This window comes from Elephantulus edwardii, unplaced genomic scaffold (assembly GCF_000299155.1).
Source record: "Elephantulus edwardii isolate Elephantulus edwardi_28Jun2011 unplaced genomic scaffold, EleEdw1.0 scaffold00164, whole genome shotgun sequence".
NCBI lineage: Eukaryota > Metazoa > Chordata > Mammalia > Macroscelidea > Macroscelididae > Elephantulus > Elephantulus edwardii.
Genome location: NW_006399914.1, coordinates 6,560,578 through 6,566,440, shown reverse-complemented (window position 1 = coordinate 6,566,440; position 5,863 = coordinate 6,560,578). Strand labels below are relative to the sequence as shown.

General features: G+C 40.3%; 1 pseudogene; it reads right to left on the bottom strand.

The window, feature by feature from the left end:
- Positions 1–1,755: 1,755 nt before the first annotated feature.
- Positions 1,756–5,863, bottom strand: part of LOC102850496 — a 29,677-nt pseudogene continuing 25,569 nt past the window's right edge.

Below are 5,863 nucleotides of genomic sequence, written 5' to 3'. Positions count from 1 at the left end.
TAAAGCCAAAGAGGAAGAAATGGAGGATTTCTACCAGCTTTTGCTGTGGAAATTTATTGAATATGCAAGCAAGGTACATTAATTGGTGTCTAAAATACAAAAGTGGAAAAGACTGATAGTTGCAAAATATGGAGTTGGTGACAGAAATGAGGCTGGAGATTAAATAAATGAATTTTGTATGATTTATTTGTTGTAAATGCCTTTGGATTACACAGAAATCAGATTGACTACTTCTGTGGAAAGAATTTGTCAAGAAATGCAGTATTAGCAGTCAGAATCAGGCTAGGTGTTGATTAAACAAACTATGAATTACTTGTGTTATTCAAATACAAGTCCAAATAGTAGGTGAAGAAAATTAAAACAGGGCTATGAGAACTAAAATATTCTCAACATGCATGTTAACAGCAGTCAAGAAATTGTGCATGTGTTGCATTGCGAAAATCTGCTGTCAAGGACCACTCCTAGTGGCTAAAGAACAATGCTGTCATTTCAAAGACTAAGGTGCACCTGATCCAAGCCACGATTTTTTATACTAATTTATTTACAAAGTTTGAATACATTGGTTTTCCAAAATATCCTTCCCATTCCTCCACCCCACCCACACATCGACCTGTGCCACCCTATGATTACCACCTCACCCCCACCCATCCTCACTCCTTTGCTTCCACCCTTTCCATTACTTCTAATGCATCTGATAATTCGACCATAAATAAAGTTATCAGAAGAAAAAAAAAATCCTCCTTTAAAAGTTGGAATATCATTTTAAAGACTAAAGTGTACCTGTCCCAGGCCGTGGTACTTTCAATTGCTTTATGTTTGTGAAAGCTGGACAATAAATAAATAAGGCAGCCTGATGAAGAAGCAAAGACCATAAAACTTCATTTCACATGCTTTGCCAGTGTTATTAGAAGGGGGTAGTTCTTGGAAGGGGGTGCTAAGTTTGGAAAGGTAGAGGTTCAGTGAAAGAAAGAAAGACCCTCAGTTAGATGAATTGACACAGCAATTGGACAATGGACATAGCTGAGCCTGTGAGGATCGCTCAAGATCAGCAGTGTTCCAATGTGTTGTATGTAGAGGCGATATAAATCAGAGTCAGCTCAATACAACATCACAAGACTATTGAATGTAAAAGCCATATTCAAGTCACCCTGATAAATTATCACAACCCTATTGGAAAGTAAAGCCAGCACAGGTCACAAAAACCATGACATTTATTTCGTGAAACTATTAAAACCACTTTTATGAGTTTGTTATCTAAATAATTAAACAAATGGATAAAGCTGTGTGTACATGTAACATCATAAAATGCCAGAGACAAGTTAAATGTAATTGACATTTGTAACTCCCCCCAACCCCCAACAGCAATAAGCATTTTTATTAACCATTCTATGGCATCTGGTAGAATTGGGACAGAATTGGGCTTTAAAAGTGAACAGATAGTCAGCATCTAACAAATTTTGAAAAAAGCCACTACATACTCTTTTCACAAATGTATTTCCACAGAACCAAAACAGTATTAACCTTTAACCCAGTACCCAATACACCGAGTGCACTGAAGTGAAAAGATGCAACAAGAAGCTCCATCAGAAAGACATCAACACTTTAGAAAAAGAGTAAAACACTTCTTAGTTTCTCCGCTTTAACCCCTAAAACAACGTCATACAGTCTGGATGTACCTATCCAGTCCTACATCAGCTTCTAGAATATTTGTCAGGAGGGGAAAAAATAAAATTACATGACCAGGACTGTCTTTGGCTATTTAGGAAGGGGAGGGGAGAAGTCAGTTCTCAGGACACATTCGACAGCTTCAGTCTCATCAGCTGGCTCTTTAGTTTCTTTGTTCCTCCGCACTTCTTCAGTGTGCTTGTCCTCTTCTGGCAAAAGCTCTAGGAGGCATTTGTGCCTCTCCGTTCTCTTTGTTCACTTCCATTCTGTGGATCAGTTCTCCTGCCATTTTACTCAAGTGGTTGCTTTCTGAAGCACTTCTCATGCTCTCGTTTCTCAGCAAGCTGCTTCATGAGTCTTGCACCTTCTGCAGCTTCTCATTTCTTCTGCATTTTCTCCACAGAGAGATCCTTCTTCTTTGGAGGGGAAAGGAGGGTTTCTGAGACCAGTTGTTTTGACCCTGGGCTGAGGATGAGCTCATAAGGCCTGGCCTGCATTTCTCCAGCTCTTTCACCTGAATATCAGAAGAAGCCTGGTGAATAGAAGACAAGAGACTGGCAGTGTCTTATGTGCAATCCACTGGAAAGGAAAGACCTGCGGGGTCCTAGCCACCTAGTCTCCTTCTGACACTCACAACTTTGAAAGAATAAACACTTAGGTACATACAGTACTGGAAGTTTGCTGAGAATACAGTAGAGAGATGAGAAGGGTGAAGCTTGCAGAGACAACACTATTGTTCCAGACTGGAAGTTTATTAAGCATAACTGCAACGTTAGGCTATATAGTCATTATTAGTATTAATCTTTTAGTCCCAGGTCTGGTATTGTGTTTTTATAGAAACTCAGATATTCTTTAATTTTGCTCTTTATAATCATACTGCTACCATCTTATTTCTCATATGTCTCAAGTTAAATTACCCCTTTCAATAGTATGTGTTTAGGATATTCACTGTGCAACATTACAGGTTTTTACTGACAGAGTTTTCAGACAAAATACCATCAGGGATCTCTAACCCTAGTCCAGTGTCCACAGCCCTGGTCCAATCAGCAATGACAAGGTCACATACTATATTTTACTTTCTTTAAACTTGGGAATGTAAACTGTTTTTTTGCAGCTAGAAAAAGGAAAGTTTCTTAATGAACTTGGCTTACTTGTACACTTAATATAAGATGTCCTTAATTGTCCATTGGTTTGATAAAAGCATAGCCATACTCTGTCCAGCATGATTCATAGCTGTAAATAGACTTGTGAAATCAGGAACAGTGCTTGCCAGGAGAGAGGCACTTTGTTACATAACAATTACTGAGGTTCTATAATAAGAAAATTCCAAGCATTTTCATTTCTCATTTTACAAGCAAGTCTGTTTCCATATTAATACTCAAGCTGTAACTATAGAAAAATAGCTGTCAATTAGGAAGAAAGAATGTCAAAGAATATTTCTTGCTGTTGGTGTGAGGTACTGTCCACTGAACTCCAATTAAGAGCAGAGTATGACTGACATAAAGCAAACCAAAACACTGTCCAATCTCGTGCAGTGCGCATGTCTGTGATGAAGTTCACTGGGTCAGTTCATCTCATTGAGGGTATTCCTCTCCTCCTACTATCTGGTTTTCCAAGCACAATGCTCTTGTACCATTCTCACCTCCAAGAAACACCCTGGAGGTTGTGCTTCCTCCAAGACAGAGTTGTTTGGGGTTTTGGCACTCTCTGACATATTCAATCTTCTTCACTGACATCACAAAATAGTGTTACTTTTTCTTTGATATTCCTTATTCACTGTTCAACTTTCAGGTGCATATGAAAGAATTGAAAATACCATGATTTGAGTTAGCATCCCTTACTCTTTGAAGAGGTCCATGACAGAAGATTTGCCTACTGCAATATGCTTTTTGAGTTCTTGACTGCTGCTTCCACAGATGTACAGCAAACTCAGAGGCAGAGTCTCTCTGATGATTCACATTTAACAGTGCCTTCATAGGAGCCAGGCAATGTCTTTCCATGCAATTTACAGCCTCTATAAACTTGCTGCAGAGTCAACTATGAGTTGGTTCATTCCAACTAATTGACAACCAGTTTTGAGAGCTTCCACTTGTGTTGAGTGTAGTAGTTGTTGTTATGTGCTGTTGAGTCACCTGCAACTCATAGCGACCCCTAAACCCTGCTCTATCCCATGCCAATCCTATCATCTCTGGCACACCTATCCCCATTACCCCAGTGACTGAATCAATCCATCTCATCGAGGGTCTTCCTCTCCTGCACTGTCCTTCCACCCTCCCAAACATGACATCCCTCTCCAAGGACTGATCCCATCTTGAAATATGTCCAAAGTATGTCAGACAAAGCTTCAGAATCCTTGCCTCCAAGGAGCAGCCTGGCTTCACCCTCTCCAGGATGAACTTATTTATTCTCTTAGGCATGGGAGAATGGCATTTTCAATACTCTTCTCCAGCACCAAAGCTCAAAAGCATCAACTCTCCTTCTATCATCCCTAGTCATTGTCTAGCTCTCTGATGCATAGCAAGTAATTGCAAAGACCTTGGCCTATATCAGGCACACCTTAATCTCCAGACTGATATCATTGCTCTTCAGTACTTTGGAGAAGTCTCTGACAGAAGACTTTCCCATTGCAATTTGTCTTTTAATTTCCTGGCTGCTGGTACCAAGAGTGTTGATTGTAGAGCCAAACAAACTGAAGCTGTCAACATTTTCAATTTCTTCACCATCTATCATGATCCTGCCAAATGGCCCAGTGGTGATAATCTTTGTCTTCTTGATATTGAGCTCCAGTCCATATGGAAGGCTGCAATCCTTGACCTTCTCCTCAGTTTAGGCAAGCAGGGTTGTGTCATCTGCATAATGCAGATTGTTGATGAGCCTACCTCCAATCCTGATGCCACACTTCTTCTCATAGAGCCATCCTCCCTGATAGTCTGTTCCACATATAGATTGAAAAGATATGGAGATAGGACTCATCCTTGATACACACCCTTCCCGATTTTGAATTATGCAGTGTTTCCTTGCTCTGTTCTGACGACTGCCTCCTGGTCCAAGTATAGGTTTTGCATAAGCACAATCAAGTGTTCTGGGATTCCCATTCTTCTCAGAGTCAGGCACAGCTTGGTGTGATCCACACATTCAAATGCCTTTGCATAGTCAATGAAACAGGTAGACATTCCTCTGGTAATCTCTGCTTTCGGTCAAGATCCATCTGACATTAGCTATAATATCCCTAGTACCATAGCCTCTTCTAAATCCAGGCTTCACTTCTGGCAGTTCTCTGTTGATGTGCCATTTCAGTCGTTTTTGGATAATCTTCAGCAGAATCTATCTTGCATGTGATATCAATGATACTGTTTGATAATTTCCACATTCTGTCGGATTACCTTCCTTTGGAATGGGAAGAAATATAGATATATTCCAGTCAGTTGGCCAGATGGTTGTCCTCAAGATTTCTTGGCACAATTTCGTGAGCACATCCAGGGCAGCATCTGCTTATTGAAATATGTCAATCGGTATGCCATCAATTCCTGGGGCCTTTTTTTTTTGGTCAATTTTTTCAGAGCAGCTTGAACTTGTTCCTTCATCACCACAGGTTCATACATTGTTCATATGTCGTTTCATGAAATTCTTCTGTATCCACTAATTCCTTTTGATACAATGACTCTGTATACTCCTTCCATCTTCTTTTAATGCTTCTAGACCACCAGGGATTCCATCCAAGCCATGGTCTTTTTAATTATTTCTTTTGCGCCTGAAAGTTGGACAATGAATAAGGATAACAGAAGGATAATTGATGCCGTTAGGTTGCTGTATTGGAGAAGAGTATTGGACTTTCCAGGACTGCCAAAAGAATAAACAAATCTGTTTTAGATAAAGCCAGAGTGCTCTTTAGAGGCAAAGATAAAGAAAGTTTGTCTCACATACTTTTGATATGTTGTCAGGGAGGCCCAGTCTTTAGAGGAAGACTGCATGCTGGGAAAGGTAGATGATCAGAGAAACAGAGGAAGGGCCTCAACAAGATAGACTGACATGTTGTTGTTGTTGTTGTTGTTATGTACAATCGAGTCATTTGCGACTCATAGCGACCCTATGCACAACAGCCCTAAACCCTGCACTATCCTGCGCCAACCGCACTGCCTCTGACACACCCATCCCGATTACCCCAGTCGCCGAATCAATCCATCTCATAGAGGGTCTT